This window comes from Desmodus rotundus, chromosome 3 (assembly GCF_022682495.2).
Source record: "Desmodus rotundus isolate HL8 chromosome 3, HLdesRot8A.1, whole genome shotgun sequence".
NCBI lineage: Eukaryota > Metazoa > Chordata > Mammalia > Chiroptera > Phyllostomidae > Desmodus > Desmodus rotundus.
Window position 1 is genome coordinate 186965797 of NC_071389.1, and position 18480 is coordinate 186984276.

Here is an 18480-nt window from a genome sequence, read left to right on the forward strand (position 1 = left end):
TGTTTCTGTGTGTGTGGTGTTTGTGTGGATGGCAGGGTGGGTAGCTTTTGGTGGGTATTTAGGCCAATCAGAATTCAGCAGTGGAATTAAGAGGTTAGACTTCAGAGATAATTTGAATCTGGTTGAGGAGTTGACTCTAGTCTTTGTGGGAAAAATCAACCGGAGTTTGTCTTCAATTTGAGGGCTTAGAGGAGCGTCAAGGTTTCCAGTACCTGGCTTGCAGGGAATGCTTAGAGATTCTTCAAGGATGTGGGGCCCATCTGCGAGCTGAGGAGGCCATAAAGCTTTTCAGTTTTGCTCCAACAGTGGGGATGGGGATGGTATCTTCAATGGGTCTTGGGATGCTGGGTGGGAGATTTGGAGAGAGTTGGTGATGCTGCACTGGAATTAGTCCAGTGGGTGTGAGACCAGGTGAGTAGGAATATTGTTATCCTCAAGCTTTGCTCCACTGTTGCAGCAGTTAATTGATTTAAATATTTATATTGCTACCATATGTATTGGAATCAATGGGTCTGCCTTGTGTATGGTTTCCTCTTTTTAGTTAATTGCATAAAGATTTGAATTCACTTCCATGAGACTTTCACTTTCAAAGGTCTACCTTGGATGCTATATTGAAAAGAAACTGCTGGGGAGGGAGGAGGAATGTGGGGCGATCAGGAATAAAACAGACAAAATACCCTGCTCTCAGCTTACATTCTAACAACTAGAAGCAGGTGCTTCTCAACCTCACAAAGGACTTTTTAAAAATTCATTTATTTAATTATATAATTAAATAACTTGTCATAAATATACAACTTGTTAAAAGGTGATCTTAGGGATACCTGCCTAAGAACGCTAGTGGATTGGCTATTTTCCTGAGTCTCATTACTGGACAGTATATGGCCATTAGTGTTATATAAGCAGAATTAATAAAATTGTTTCAAGAGCCAAATGCAGAGACAGTTCCAGTGTGGATCAGCAAGTTGTAGAGGTTAGACTAATGTCATGAGAATTGCCTTGAAGTCTTGATGTCGCGAATCAGGATACAGTAACATCAAAGAGTGGCTTGGATATCCTTGGGATTACGTTTGCGGCCAGAATTTTCAGTTGTCTTGGAAAGATGATTCTTGGATTTTGTTTTGATTTAGCAATTTTGTACTTACCTGATAGCTTACTTCCCAAGTAATGATCTGATGATAGTTTTCGACATTGGGTTACCAAAGAAGACTGTTGTGTTTTATACATGGATTCGTAATGTGGTTTCTTCACCCTTGCGGTAAGCGCTGCACTGAGTGCCCATGGTAGCACATGTCGGGAAGCTTGGGTTAGTTCATGTCTGTTCTCAGCCCCCAGGCATTCCTCATAGTCACACTGAGAACTCCAGCCTGGAAACATTTGAAATGCGGTGGCTTTTACAATACAGGATAAAGATGAGATACACTTGTTCTACTTCCACTTCTTGTGTTTGTGATAGAGACTGGGTCGGATGGAAACACCTTGCTATTGGTATACAGGCCTGCTTTTTCATTTTTTATTCTTCTACATACAGTGCTCTTTTCTGCCATCGTAACTTTGTTCAGGTTACTCTCTGCTCTTAAAAGTCCCTCATCTTGTCCCTCCACCCATCTCAGTCTAAAATATCCTGTAAGAGCCTTCCCTTTGCAGCTTCCTCTGAGTATTATAGTCAAATCCCCTTTTCTAAACTATAATTTTTGTAATGCATTATCATCCTACTGATAAAATGATTGTTTCTTGTGTCCATCAGTTTATCAAGGTCCTATATGCCTGCAGAAGTTTGCCCTGTTGGCTTCACCTGTTCATTGTCTCCTGGATCCATGCCAACCATGTGCCTTTGCCTGCCCACCATGGGCAGGGTGACCTGCCCATTCCTTGACTCGGGCCCCAGGCAGAGTTGCCTTAGTGAATGAGATGGTATAGCATGCAAGTATGTAAGACTCAGTCGCTAGCCTCTTCTTGTCCCCCTCTTGCTCAGTGCAGAATGTACTTGACCTATGTCCACTGGAGGTGCCGCTTATCTATTGTTGTGGCAGGTATCCCTAAGATCAGCTTTTAACAAGTTGTGATTTATGAAAAGTTATTTAATTATATAATTAAATAAATGAATTTTTAAAAAAGTCCTTTGTGAGATTGAGAAGCACCTGCTTCTAGTTGTTAGAATGTAAGCTGAGAGCAGGGTATTTTGTCTGTTTTGTTCCTGATCGCCCCACATTCCTCCTCCCTCCCCAACAGCCTCTTTTCAATATAGCATCCCAAGTAGACCTTTGAAAGTGAAAGTCTCATCATTTCACTTGTTGATTCAAAATGCCATGAAGGTTTCCCATTGTTCCTGGAATCACAATTAAGGTCCTTATAGTGGTCTCCAAGGTTCTTCCTGAGTTTCCTGGTCTCTTGGGCACTCCTAAACTAGCTCTCAGCCACAGGCACGTTGGCCTATTTGCTGTTCCTTGAACTTGCTGTGTCCTTGCCTGAAACTGTCTTTCCTTAGGTACCTGCCGGCTTGTTCCTTTTTCTCCAAGTCTCGTCTTAAATGTCATCTCCTCAGTAAGCTCTTCCCTAGCCGTTCCTTTCCCTCCCGGTATGTCCTGCCATCTGACATGCTGTACTTGTACTTAATTCTTTGTTGACTGTCTCTCTCTACCAAACTGTAGACTCCATGAGGACAGGGATTTTCTCAGTCTGTTTATTGCTGTTTCCTTAGTGCTTTATAAGTGTTTGGCATGCAGTAAGCACTCAGTAAATGTATACTGAAGAGTGAATGAATATTCTGAATACGACAGTCCAGTTAGCCACCCAACACTGCTTGGGCTGGGCTAGGGTTTGCCTACCTAACACTGTTATGAAGATATTATTTCCATGGATTTATTTGTATTATAAATGTTTGATTTTATAATCTTAACTTTTAACATTGTGTCCTTGAAATGCTATTATCTATGTAGTTAAAGATGGGTAACTCTCCTCTACCTTTTTTTTCAACTACAAGTTGAGAAAGTGGAATTCCCAGGCAAACAACCTATTAACCATCTTTCTTGGATTTCTTTTAGTTGTGTATTATTTTTTTGGGCAGTGGAAGTGGGGGAAAGCAACACTTTAATGGAAAATTTTAACTTAGGATTTCCCCGTTCCCTACTTCAAACTCCAAGAAATCCTTAGCTGAAAATGTAATAAAAACCAAATGAGGCTACGTAGCATAAGCCGAGGGTAGAGTAGTGTAGTGTAGTTGCGCTGGCTGCGGCCTAAGTGCTCAGCTGCCGTGTGTATTGGACAGTACAGTTACAGAACAGTTTCATCGTGAAAGTTCTGTGGGATGGCATTGCCCTGGACAGTGGGAACTGTGATGGTTAATCTAGATAATAAGATATAATTATTTCATGTTTTGTCACCCCATGGGGAAATGTGAGTATTATGTCTTGTAACTCTCTTGTACCTTTATTCATTCAACGAAAGGTCATTGTGCATCTAATAATATATGCCAAGTACTGCTAGGCCCCGGGATTCAGTAGTCCTCCTGGAGGAAGCTTATATTCTAATGGGAAAGATAACCGTTAAATAGACAATCACATACATAACTATAATCTGCAGAGTGCTGGGTTCACAGTAGCTGTTTAAATGACTGTTGATTAACTAATGCCCTGTCCCACCAGCTCCTTAGATCCTGACAAATTGGAGGCACAAATAGCTACATAGTACTTTATAGTTCACGTTTATAGACAGCATCAAAAAGTTTAATTGCAATCAATACATTTAGTAATATTCAGGCTGTTTTCTCTATTTTTCTTATTTCTGCTGCGGAGCCAAGATTATGTCAGTTGCCCTGTGGTTTAAAGCCACAGTTATTCTGGGAGTACACAGTTGCTGTTATTGAACAGTAGCTGATCCAAAAGAATTCCAGCCAAGGTCTTGCCAGTGATGGAAAGAAACGATGTGTCTTGGCAGTTGCCAAAAAGTATATTTTTTCTTGTTGATGGCAATCATTGTGTCTTTGAAGCTCTTCATATGTTGTGACATGTGCATATATGAATCTTCCCTAGGAAGCAAAAATTGTGTTAATTCATTCACACAGTGCTTACTTACCTCTGTATGATTTGCAGTTATATAGTTGCCTACCCAATAGATGCTTTCGGTGCTGCTGCTGCTGATGTTGCCAATAACATTCCATGGAAAGTTCTAGAAGATAAGCCATGAAGATTGGCGCTTAACCATTGCTTAGCATTTTAGTTTCATTTTCCCCTTCAAATCATCAAGTCTTATTTGTGTTGTTAAGTCCTAGCAACTATTTTTTTTAAATATGGAAGGTGGTATGAAGTGTAATTTCTACCTCTGAGAATTATTTTCTTTTTGTTGATTTTTGTTGATGGTTGATTTTGATTGTGTCGATTTTTGCTTCAGTTGGACTCTCTAAAGTGATACATCTGTGTGTGCTTTTTCTTGTCGGACACGGACACCAGTGATGCACTGTGCATTATGCATGGATGCTTCATAATAATAACGAGAAGGGTTACTGTATTCCTTGATAATTAGCTGAGCAACAGAGTCACAACAGAGGCACTGAAATAAATCAGAGGATTCAGTTTTTCTTTGCCAAGAGGAGTTTGGGAATAATCAGGCCAGGGCCAGTGTGGTGGCTCCGCAGTGTCACCAGAAAGTAGGTTCTTTCTTTCATCTTGGCCACGCGCGGTATTGGATTCCATCCCCAACGTCACCATGGCGGTTGCTGCAAGTTGAGACTTCACATCTGTATTCTTGGGTGGAAGGAGCGGGAGGGGGATACGCAATGTCAGTTGAAAATTGGAAGCCCAACAAGGTATGTCTGTTTACTCTCACACAGTCACTCCTTGTTACGTGGGAAGCTAGGAAGTAATTTTTAGTTAGACCCAGTTGGCCCCACAAGTAGCACTGAAAATCTGTTAGTAAGAGAAATTAGGAGTATGGATACGTGCTGGAAGCTTACACGCTTGCCTGCAGCCTCGCAACTATTATTGTTGGTGAATGGTGGGCAAGCGAGAAAACTGCTATTTTAAGAGTGTGATATTGCTACTGCTCCAGCTTTTATGAATGTGACTCCAATTGTGGCTATATGGAAAGCTAAGAACATACACTTTCTACTTTTATAAAGGAAAAAACTAGTTAATTCAATAAAATATTTTGGGTAGATTTTGTTTTACTATGGGTAGTTAAATATCTCCTGTGACCTGAAGTGTTCATTCGAGAAAGAAAAATGAAGCACAGAGTAGGCACTCAATAAATCTTATGAAAATGAATCGTACCTACCCATGTTTCTTCAGTAGAAGTCGTGCGTGTGGTTCCCGTATTGATGTGGGATGATGTTGCACTAGTGTGGGTGACTCATGCCATCGGATACAGGCTGTCATCATGCAAACCGGACTTGCTTCTTCGTGTAGTTCAGTTTCCTCATTTTAAAAGAAAACAACATTTCCTAAGTACCTATTTTATAAGGCAATTCATATCTGACCAATAAAATACATGCACATAAATATTTAGTGAAATGTTTTGCCATTTTATTATAAACTAACACAAATGCAGAAAACACACAAATATATAGCTTTATGGTTATTATTAGATAAAATGACCACCACCTAAAGAAATAGAACTTTTCCATACACCCCACAAGTCCCTGTGCCCAGTCTCAATCTCAACCCCCGCCCCCCATTACCACACAAAAGTAGCTATTATCATTTTTATAGTAACTAGTTTATTGAATTTCTATATACTTTGAACACTCAAGTATACATGCCTAGGCACTATAATCCACTCTTGCTCATTAAAAAAAATTGATGTCCTTTAAATCTCTTAAAATAATAGGGTTCCCCTCTGTCTTATTTTTTTTCTTACAGTTTATCTGTTGATTAACCCAAGCTTTTTGACCTGTAGTATTTCTCACAGTCAGGATTTTGCTGATTATGTAGTCATAGTGAAGTCCATCATATTTGTTTGCCCTTATTTCATGCAAATTAATAGTAGGATCCAGAGACTTAATAAGACTCATGTTTAATCCCTTTGACAAGAGTATAAGTAAGGATTTTTTGTTTTCCTTTTTGTTTTTAAATCAAGAAACACATTTATGTTGTTATCAGGTATTAATGTTCAATTGGGGATTCAAGAATGGTGATATTCAAATTTTATTTTTTTTCATTTATTATTTAGAATACTTTTATAAGAGATGCATCCCTTATCTAATATTTTGTTAACTAGAGGTACAGTATGTATAAGAAATGCAACATGAATGCTTGATTCTTTTACTTTATTTACAGTGTTCAGAATAAGGAATTGGTTACCTATCATCCTCAAAAGATGATTTACTTTTCTCTAAGTTTCATTATGAGTTCACAGAATTAAACGTATCTGCTGTATTTCAATTAATTGAGATTTTCACCCAGCTTTGAGCTCAGATTGTCTCATCTTCGGCCAGTGGGAGCTACTTTACCTGGGCTTCTGAATGACACGATGTTCCAGGTTCATGTGCATTAATTTCCCTAAACTTTGAATTTGTTACTTTTTCAAGAAGTCTTGTTCTAAGAATTAGAATTTCAGTGCCACAAAGTGTGTGGCAGAGAGCTCATTACTCCTGGGCTGGTCATTTTTTCTAAGCCTCTTCACTTGGATAGAGCAAATAAAAATGATATATTAAATAATATATCTGGTGAATTCATACTGATACTTCTAGTTGAAATTCAACTACAGGGATCTTTAACTTAATCTCTTCTGTATTATAGTTGTACTCCCTTTGCTCTCCCACTGAAAATCCTAATTCCCCAAAACAGAGAGGATGTTAGAATCTCATACACATTTACTTTACCCGAAATTACATATATGACATTCTTAAAATATTAATCTACTGCTAATACTTTTACTACCAATAAAATTACTGAGGAGAGTTAAAGAAGGTGCTGTTTTTTGCATATGCCCCACTTCATAGTTTGGTGTCTTACAAGAGTAGATCATTGTCTGAGCATATATTACTGTCTTCTTCACTTTACAACTCATTTACTGTGTTTTATAAGTGACTATTATATACTGCTCTTTCCTAGACTCTGTTGATGTCTCTCTAGTCATTTGGTTATATGAAGGTAACTCTGATAGATTCCTTAGTAAAGGCTCCCTGGAAGGATACTCTGTGAGTTTTTGCATGTTAGTCCTCACTTGTACTCTATCGTTGAAGATAAGTTTTGCTGGGTATAAAATTCTTAGCTCACATTTCATTTTCTCAAGTAGCTTCATTAATCAAAGTATTTCATTAAATTCCACAGCTGTTCATGAAAAAAATTCTTAATAAATTAGAAATAACATGAAAAAGGACATATGTCATAAACCACCACCAATATAATAATTAACACTGAAACATTTGCACTGTTATCAACAAGGCCTGATGCCCATTGTCATCACTATTATTCATCATTGTTCTGGAAATTTGAGGAAATGCATTAACAACAAGAAACAATGTATTCTTGTATTTACCAAAATGGAGGAAGCAAAATTGCCATTGTTCACAGATGCTATGACTGTTTAGCTAGAAAGTACAAAAGTCAATACAAAAGAATTGGAAACAAATATGGTCAGTATGATAGGGCCAGTGTCAATATACAAACTCACCAGCTCTTCTATTATGCAGGAAAGAGTTAACTCAGGTTGCTCCAAACCTGCATATTCCTAAGAAAAGCCCATTTTCAGGATTGGCCTTGACTAGCTCCTGGGAGCTGAGTTCTTGGAGTGTTTCCTCTAATAATTTCTCAGAATGTTTTTTCATGCCTGAGGCCTTGAGCCATTGCTGTGTCAGTTTGTCCAGATAGTTTATGCCAACACTGTGGTTTAGCTGAACACCTGCTTTCTTGCTGGACTCTGGAGCTTGAATAACTGAGGTGTGTTATGCAAGTGCTGTGTGCCTAGGTGAATGACCCCAATTAGAAAGCCCATGGACACTCAAGCTTGGGAGAACTTTTCTGGTTGGCAGCAATTTGCATATGTTTTCACACATTGTTACTGAAGAAATTGTGTCTCATTTTATTCCACTGGGAGGGGGCGTCTGAAAGGCAGATCCCGTCCTCTGGGCTGTGCCCCATGTGCTTGTCACTTTTGTTACTTCTACTCTTAGTCTATTTCACTGTCATGAACTATAACCTGAGTATATCGACTTCTGAGTCCTTTGAGTCGGTGAATCATCGAGCTTCAGGATGGCACTGGGGACCCTTGACACTTCTATATCCTGCGAATAGCTTTATAGAAAATAAGATTGCAGTTGTCAGAGTGCTAAAATGGAACACCTAGGATATATATTGTATCAATAGAATACTTAAACCTTTTAAAAGACTGAAAACAAAAACTAATAAACTTTAAAAAGAGGTAAGTGACAGAAATTTACCCAGAAATTTAAAAGAAGAATAAATGGAGAGAGAGGGCTTATAAAAATGTCAATTCTCCCCAGATAATTAAAAGTCTTAATATAGTTCTAATTCAAAACAAAACAAAACAAAACAAAAACTTGATCGCCTGAGAAAATAGCCCATGCAATTTTGAGGAAAAGAGTTCTGAGTAGGGCTTTACCTTCAGATAATAAATTTATTTTTTAAAGCTATAATAATTAAAATAATGTAGTCCATACAGAACCAGTAATAGATAAATGAATTTAATGAAAAGCTCAGAAATATACCCAAGTACGTATTAGAATTTAGTGTAAGCTAAAGACTGCATTCACATCAGTGAGGAAAAGCTATACCGATGGTGCTGAGGGGATGGGCTCACCATCTGGCGAAAAGTAGGGTTAGAACTCTATTAGTTCTTGTAGGAAAATACACCCCAGATATAAGTAAATATTTAAATCCTGAAAATCCAAACTATAAAAGCACTTGAAGAGAACAAGAAAATGGTTAGATAATCTTATGGTAGAAAAAGACCTACATAGCATCCGGAAGGCATACCATTAGGGAATATATTTATACCTTGTAAATATTCAAATCTGATATGTGGGTGGCAAAGCAACAACAAAATTCAAAAAACAAGCCACCCCACCAGTAAAATGCAAGTTAAACTCCAGAAGTTCCTATAAATTTCCTGTTAGATTGGCAGTTGTTTAGAACGATGATAAAAGCTAGGGTTGGTGAGGGATGTGGGCTGCTGGTGTAAGTATACATTGATGCCGCATTTCTGAGAGGTAATCTGAACCAGAATATGTATCTTTTACCGAGTAATTGCACAGCTAGACGTCCTTTTTAAGGGAATAGTCAGAAAATATGCCCAGGCATACAGATAAAATGTTGTTTAAAACATTAGAAACTGTTTAAATGACCATAAATACAGACTTGTTAAACAAGTTATGGTACAGCCATACTATGTGGTCACTAAAAAGGATGATGTGCATATATATTTGTGTACATGGAAAGATGTTTTTAATAATATTTATGAAAAAAGTTACAAAACCATTTTAGGATACCTTTTAAAAACACTAAGCTTATATGTTTATTTGTATGTATATGTGTGTATGTCTCAAAGATTATACGCTAAATTATCAATGTATTTCTGGGTAGAAAGATTATAGGTAGTTAAAATACATGTATTATTTTTCTTTGTGCTTATCTGTATTTTGAATTTTCTATGTTAAACCTTGTTATGGAAAAATAATGAACTAAGAACAAAACAGCTCACTCATACTGCTTTAATTATATCAGGATTCATGTGGGGGATATGCTTCAAAAAATGATTTATAGCTCACACAGTTTATTTTACCCCTGGCCATCCTGTTACTGGCTCTCCCTGGGCCCACAGCTGCAGACGGAGACTGCCTCCTGCACGAATGCATGCTTTGATCCACTTCCTTGATTTTCAGCGTGGCTCTTTTGTCTGTGACTAGCAGTTTCCTTTTGCCATGACCCCAGAGTTCCCCACACCTGACGACTGTCATGTGGTCACTGTTGTCTGAACATGGTCCCATTCGGGGAGTTGTTATGGATAGTTACGACCGTTCAAAGATAATATTTACAAAGATTTAAATAAAAGTATTTTTTATCTCCAACTAGTGGTGGTGGGAGGGAGATTAAGAACCTGAGTACGATATACCACCCTTGCCTTATTTAATCGCTTTAGATAAATAATCAGATTGTGTTTGGTTATGGGGGTTCCCTTTGGAGAAGTGAGGAGGGCTAGGTACCAATGGGTCCATGATAAGGGTGCTCACCAGAGCTTGCGGAGAATCTCATTCAGAATTTGCCTTGCTTGCAAACGACTCCTTTACATTTCCTAAGAGAGAGGCTTTGGCTGCGTCAATATAGTGTTTGTTTATTAAGCAAACATTTATGCCAGGCAACCTCAGGTGCATTTGACTTTGTATTTAGCCACACTGGGATTTTGTATAAGCCACTTGTCCATCATAGTGATGAAAAATGAGACAGCACTAGTGATGTGGTGGTTACATTTGCCCCTTTTCATCTTTGATTCTGGTGGTCAGTCTCCCTTGAAACTCCCTCTTTACATGGAACCGAAGAACTCTGAATTTCTCTGATGGAGTTGGTCTCTGAACTGGCATCCGTCCAAGCCGGGAGCAAATTGCAGTCCATTAGAATGACACGGTTCTGGATTGTATGTCTTTCCATGGCTTCCGTTGTCTTCACCACACCAAATGCCTCTGCCATGAAGTGTTCTTCCTCCTCCTTTCTTTGCTTCTTGAAAAACTTTCCCTCATACAATTCCACTCCGTGTTCATGGATCTGTAGAATTCCATGAATCTTCCAAGCCCAAAGGCGTTGTGTCTGAACATCCCTCTCCCTTTCATCCAGTTCCTCTTCCGAGGGGCACTGAGGGTGCTGCCATGTTTGTTTCACAGCACTCACTCACTGTTACGATAGGTAACAGCTATTTGATTTCAATTCTGAACTAAAATTGCTGGCTGCCTTTTTTCATTGTGCTGTGGTTTTTAGGGACACAGCCCTCCAGTTTTGCCCCTGAGCATTTTAATTACGGGATAGGAGTTAGGAGAATGGAATGTAAGAGAAGCCTTTAGGGAATTTTAGAAAACAGTTCCAGAGTTGACCGTCTTCCTATGTTCCTCCTATCTTCTCTCCATGCCGTTAGTTACAACACTTGGAGCGCCGCCTCCAACACTGGCACCAAAGAGGTCAGTTTTTCCACTCTCTCTCCCAGAAAAGATCAGGAAGTGCAATAAGGTTCATGAAAATTTAAGCTTGAAGTTTAGAAAACTCAAAACAACCCAAACCCTCAAACATTCAGTTTGGTTTGACTCTCGGACAGAGGTTTGCTATGCAGCTAGTGGAGTCAGTCCAGCTGAAGGGCTGTAGTAACTTCATTTCAGGGCTGGTGACGGGGAAATTATGAAACCATAACTTGGACCTTGTTTGAACAAAACCAAGAAACAAAAACACTTACTGGGGAATCTGCATGGGAAAGGGGGCCTACCTAACCCCAATTGCTGCTATTTTACCGCGGCAGCTCCTCTTACTGTAGGAATTATGAAACCATTCTTTCCAATTCCTTTGTAGAGAGCTGACTTTTTGAAAGTGATTGAGTTGCCTGCATCCAATTTATAAGCCTCCTGATGTGCACAACAGGGCAAGATCTTTCATAGGTGATTACATCCAGCGGGGTTAAAGCCTGTCATAGTGATCCCCTTGTGGTCAGCTTTCATTTCAAAAGCCGTCCCAGGAGAACAACTAGCTCTTTACCTAGTGGACTTCTGAAACAAATTTTCCACTTCAAAGAGAGCCCAACAATTTAGACCCTATCCTTCTTGGATACCATTTATTTGTTCCAGGGATAAGAATTCAGTTTAATGACTATTTCTTGAGTGGCTTCATTATATCTGGCACAGGAGAATATATTCCAGGCTGGGGTATATACGGCATAGAAAAAAAAATCTTCCTCAAAGATCTTATGGACCGGTCTGTAATCAACAATGAAAACATCTTAGAACAAAAATAAATACGAAAAGAATTCATTCTGAAATCATTGAGAAAACTTAAGTAAGTTCTAAACATGCCCAACAGAGTAGCTCACCTCATTTACACTTATCAGATGCTGCAGAGGAGAATGAGGTCAAGACTCAGGCTCTGCAGATGTGGAAGGCAGCCTGGAGGGGTAAGGGACCACAGAGCCCTGCTGAAGCTCTCAGGCACACCGTCTCAAAGGGTTTTTGGGAAATCTGGGGCCTCAGAGTCCTCAGAATAAAGTGGGCATTTGTTTTCTTAGGTGGAGACTTCGGTTTTCTCCATAAAAAAGTGACTAAATTGACAAGGTTCCAATTAGCCGATAGCATAAACACTCCCCAAAGTGTTCATATTCTTATCAACCTGATTGTTCTCTTAGTCGGGAATATGTTTAGCTAGTGATTGAAGTGGGATTGTATCAGACGTTCACTGTCCTTTTGTGTGATTGTTTCTGCTACAACATGGAGTCACGCTACTGTGACACTGGAACTGATTCACATGAAACCTGATACGAGGTGCAAGCCAATGAACTGTGGTTAGTGACATTTGTTGTAACCTGAAATTTTTGTTTTTGTATTTCTGTTAAAATATTGTTTTAAATGTGCTTTAATGACATCACTATCTAACTCCTTTCCCTCTTTATGTTTGTACTTCAGAACTCCAGGAAACATCTGGTTTTTCAGAAAATAAAGCTAGTTAACTTTCCAAAATTTGGAGGTTTCCTACAACTATTTCCTGAACTAATTGATGCCATAACAATTATATATAGTTAATTACAATTATAGGAATATCACATTCCTTAGTAACTTGAAATGTAAAATCTTGATTCTGAATATTTATTAAAGCTATTAGTGAGCAGCTAATAAATAACTATGTAGAGCCCTGTACTTAGAGAGTGAGCCAGTGGTTGAGGAAATGAAATAAACCTGAGTGTTAAATGCCTACTAAGCAGCAGGGACAGTCAGTTCTGAACAAGGAAATAATCACATCCAGATGGAGAGGGTCGGAGGATTCTTGGAGGATGTGAGATGCGTGTTGGCCTCTGAAGGGCATATGGGTTTGGAGAGGGGTAAGCAAGTTGTTTCAGACGTGAGGGATCAATGCGTCAGAGGCGGGAGAGTGCCTGAATTGTGTAGGGGACAGAGAGTTAATGCAGGAGAGCAGTGGAAACAAAAGTTTGAAAGGTAGGATAGAACCAGATCGTGCAAAACTACGCCAAGGAGTCTGGGTTTTATCCTGTAGTTATGAGGAGCTGTTCTAACTTTTTGACGTGGGGAATGAAATGGGGAAGAAATGGTTTAGGAAGAAAATACTGTCAGTAACTGGTAGGATGGATGAAAAAGGGAGTGGTTGAAGGCAGGCCAATTGATTAGAACACTTTTTCACTTGCCTAAGAAAAGATGACAGACGTCTAGTGTACAGCGGTTGCTGTAGTAATGGAAAGAGAAAACATTAGGCTGAGAAAGGAATTAACGTCACTGTGAGATTATTAGATGTCGGAAGCGAGGGGCAACTTAAGTTAACATCTTTTGGGTGATGTATGATCTGGGACCTGGGTGTGAGGGAAAGTGGTTTGCACAGCCTTGTCATAAAGGAGAAATCTGGACACTGAATTAGGTTGCGGCTGGGGAGGAAATGGTTTTGTTTTAGGTGAATTGCTCTTGAGGTGAAGGCATGTCAATTAATAAGCAGTTGGAAATGCAGTACTCAATTTTATAAGAGAAGGAAAGGGAGAGAGAAGGTGAGGGAGGAAGAGTAAAAAGTTGGAACTAATAATAAAGATTTGGGGACCATCTCTATGTAAGTAATAATTGAGGAGTTGAAGTCAGGGGAGTTGATAAGATCACCAGCGGGCTTAGGAATGGAAGAACAAATATCTGACATATGAACTGTACGATGGACTCACACTTAGGTGATGAAAGGTGGAGAGAGGACAGTGGGGATGGAAAAGGAAGCAGAGAAGGGAATGAGAATATGGTAGAAAGATAGGAGCCAAAAAAGGAGAGCATTGTAAGAGCAGTAGTGATGGGCAGCGTCTCATGCTTCAGGGTCTATGGAGAACAGGAAATGGAAAAAGCCATTGATTTTAAGAATTAGGAGTCTTTGGAGTCAATTATGAACAATTTTCATACAGCAGGAAAAGCAAAGTCAAATTATATGAATAATAAGGAGGGAGTGGTCGTATTACAGGCAGCAAGTATTATATAAAACCCCTTTAAATAATTTGACTTGGGAAGAAAAGAGGAAAAAGAACAGTAGCAAGATGTATCGCAGGCCCTTCTTCTCACTCCATGTGCTCTCCCACGGCAGGTTCAATCTCTCTCACATAGAATCGCCATTTATATGTCAATGTCTTTTAGAATTATATCTTAAATCTAGAGCTTGGTCCCTAACACCCTTGTATCAACAACTCTATTTGGGGATGAATGAAACAGGCACTTCAACATCTAAAACTGAACTCATGATCTACCTTGCTTCCACCAACTACAAAACAAAGCAAAAATACAAATAAACACAATAAACAACAACCAAATCTTCCATTGTTCTCGACCTCAGTAAATGATATAACACACTACCCAGTTGCTCAGGTTAGAAATCTTGGGGTCCTTTTTGATACTTCTCTTTGTTCCTTTCATCTTGCCCATCGCCAAATCTTGTGGTGGGTAAGACATACTTCTCCCTATGTCCGTTGTCCACCCTAGTTGAAGGCACCGTCCCCTCTGATGTTACTGCCTGGACTCCCTCGGTAACTTTCCAAGGGGTCCCTCTGCGTCTGCTCCTGCTCGCCACACTCGCCAGAGCAGCCAGGATGATCCTTTAAATTCGCAAGTCTGATTACTGCCATCCTCCTGTTTAACACCTTCCAATGGCCTTCTGTTTCCTTTAGGCCAAACAACTTTGTTGGAATGGAGCAACACACTCTGAATGGAGGAATTGGGGAAAGCTTCGCTAAGAAGTTGGCATATGATCTGGCCATAACAGTTTGCAGGTAAAGAATAGTATAAGGTTGGAGTAAGGGGTGAAGGTGACAGGGTCACTTGAGTCTGGGGAATATCATGTGCCAAGGAAGGAAGTCAGGTGTTTAGAAAAGGGTAACAAAGTTCAGAGTGGGTGTTTTCAGATGCCAGGGGCAAAGGGTAGTCGTTGAGAAAGCCTCTTTGTGTTTGGGTCTTATGGAGATTTTAAAGGAAAGTGTGGTATAAAGAACCCGGCTTTTTGTTGGATAAGTTTATGGCCGAGGGGAAGTGGCCTGGGATGCTTCAGAGTTTGAGAGCAGGGATAGCAGGTTAGAGCCTGTTGCAGGGACCCAAGGAAGGCGACAGGGTCTTGGACAAAGTTCATGTTGCTGGAGGGAGGAGGGACTCGACATATTTTAGGGTAGAATCGGCACAAATGGCATAACATTTCAAGATACACCTCCTAGAGCACCGTCGCTGTGAGTAGGTTTATATGCAGAGGCTGCAATGTGCAGACCCCGGATCGATTGTTATTCTGTGATATCAGACTGCAGATTGCACTATTTTTGCCGTATGTAAAATGTCTTAGAGATAAATGTAACAATCAGTTTGTGTCCTGGTCAAATGTCGATTTAAAAACTCAGCCCAATAAGAATATTTTTAAGAATTTAGACACTTGGGTTCTCTGTATTTCTGATTCTGACAAGTTTTCTGAACTTGGCCAAGTAATATAGCTAGTCTGAGGCTTGAATTTGTAAAATGAGCATGTTGACTAGAATGATCAGATGATCTAAGTCCCTTCCAGTTTCTGATCCCTTGTCAACTTCTATGGCATCCTCCGATTTAGATGGTTGACTTGAGTCCTGCCAGCAGGGAGAGGACTGCTGCACAGTTTCTCGAGGACATAGCTATCTTCTTGGAGGACTGATGGTCACAGGGGTGTCAAACTCACTTCCACCGGGGGCCACATCAGCCTCGCGGTTGCCTTCAAAGGGCGGAATGTAATTTTAGGACTGTCTAAATGTAACTACTCCTTAACTAGGGGCAAGGAGCTTGGCACTGCCGCCGGGTAGAAACGGTTCCGGGCTGGATAAAACAAGGTGAAGGGCCGGTTTCAGCCTGTGGGCCTTGTGTTTGCCACCTGTGGCTAGGAGGGTGTTCTGAGTAGCATTTCTAGTCCCACCTTATCTTGGAAAATGCATCATATTTACAGTCCTTTCAGGAGACTTTTGGTGAGGGTTTTTTGTTTTTGTTTTTGTTTTTTGAAGTACAATCAATTTGTAGATGTTTGGAGGCATATAATGTAATTTTAGAAACTGTAAGCTTCTACAAGGTATGAAGCATTGTGAAGAAGAAGGATGGCTAAAAGAATGCACCAAGATGAATAAGGTACAGTTTCTGTGTTAAAGGAAAGTAGAGAAGAGCCAGAAATGTAAACAGATAATCCATCCGAGTACCCGAAGGAGGAGTGTGGCACAGGGAAGTGCTAACTGCGGAACGAGTACAATTCCGGCCTCAGGTCCCGTAAGGTAGTAACTGTCTTCTGGTGTGTGCTATTCCTCAGTCCTGCCTGAGCAGGAGAATGTTGAGTCCTTTGAGTCTTGGGTCTAAAGTAATTGATGGACTTGTCTTTGGCAAATGTGTCTCATTAATCTCATTAATCAAACTTAGATCAAAGCCTATTATTCATGCAAGAGATGCAAAAGGACTGACTCATTGAAAATGGTTGATTGTTTATAAATAGACACCATCTAAATTTTTGGCAAAACTGAGATGAAAACTTTTCTATGAAGTTTTTGTGGCAACATATTGTCATCTGTTACACTGGTAGTCAAGTCATTAGAAAGTCACATCAACATTGTCAGTGTATTACTTAGCAGACAGACGTGCTGGCATAAACAAGATATCAAGCTGCAGACTAAACTGAAACCTATGCGAGAATGATGCTTTGGGCATGGCATTTGGTGTGTATATCTCATCTGACTTCTGGGCGACTGTCATCTTTAGATTTCCTGTGTTGAATTTAACATAAAGGTGGCAAGATTGGATTTCTAAATATAGGGCAGTTAAGTCATTCGAAGTGCTTGCTAAAATATTCCTGTTCCATAATGTCATTCATTTGAGAGATAAGTGTTTTCTGGTGGTGAAAAGGTGTTCTTTCCTGTTTTGTCTTGTACATTTTTTCAACTTAACACATCAAATGACAGAAATTTGAACACCGAGGATAAATAATCATAGGTACTTTGAATAAACTCTCAGGTTTAAAGAGTGTAAGAAAGCTAATAAGCCAGGAAAGTTATTTGTTTTGGTGGGAGTGGGGTGGGACAGAAACTTCAGCTAATTATGGAAGTCTCTGAAACGTTTAATTATTTAATGTAGAGATAAATCTGTCTAAACTGCGATAAAAGTTATCCCAGATTTGTGTCACTAGGTTTTGTGTAGGAGCAATTCTACAAATAGCTTTCAAGATGTGTGACTTGAACGAAGGCATCAAAAAGTCTAAGCCACCCATGAAGTATGTTTCCATTGGCTCTAAGCCCCCACACCTGGCCTGGCTCCCAGTGACTCTCTGTATGTTAGGGCATTGTGTTTAAAGAACCATTGTTAAAATGAAGTATATTACCCGGCAGGAGGAACACATTAATATATTAGCTAACATTCAAGTGCTTAATTTGTGCCTGGCATTGTACTAAGGATGCTCTATTGGTTATCTTAGTTAATACTGAGAATAACTTTACTAGGTTGATACTATTGTATTTCATTGCTTTTAAGATACACCTTTTTTTCACATTTTAACACTCTGAAATTGGGATGTATCTTACAATCATTGGTGCCTTACAAGCATAAATTAGAACATTCTATTCTTTTGTGGGGATATGTAAGATCATACAAAAAGTGTAAAAGGAATCACAGATTAGATGGCATATAAGATTAGCCACCATCCCCATTTATCCAGTCCTACCTAAAAGGAAACTGAAACGTGAAGTAAGCTGTTCAAGATGACGGAACTGGTAAGTGTTTGGGCCAGGATTTCACACAATTGTCTAACTCAGTCCAGGACCAATACTTACAACCAGCACACTGTGCTGCCTGCTGGTAATCCAGCAAAACCGGTGTGTCTTTATAGCCGTTCTCAGAGAGCAAGCGCGCTTTGGAAAGTGGAGCTGGGGAGAAAGGGAGTTTGCAAGGGTTATAGTGGACTCTTGAGCAAAGGGGTTCGGTAGAGGACTCTTGGCATCCAAGGTAATCATGAGTGACATGGACCCTGAAGAGACAGAAAAGCTACAGAAATATTGGGAAGTCCTGAAGGTGACCATCACCCCCTTTCCTGTTTTGTCCAGGGCTGGACCTATGTGTGCAAAACTTCTAACTGGGATGCAGAAAAAAATCCTTATGTACTAGGGAGAGTTATTATCTCCCTAGTTATTATCTCTTCTCTCTCTCCCTCTCTCTCTCTCTCTCTTCCTCCCTCCCTACATCTAGACATAATGAAAGAGATTCATATCATGCTTTTTAAAAAGGGGAACATTACATTATTACCAAACACTTTCTTATCATACATTTAGATTTTAAAACTT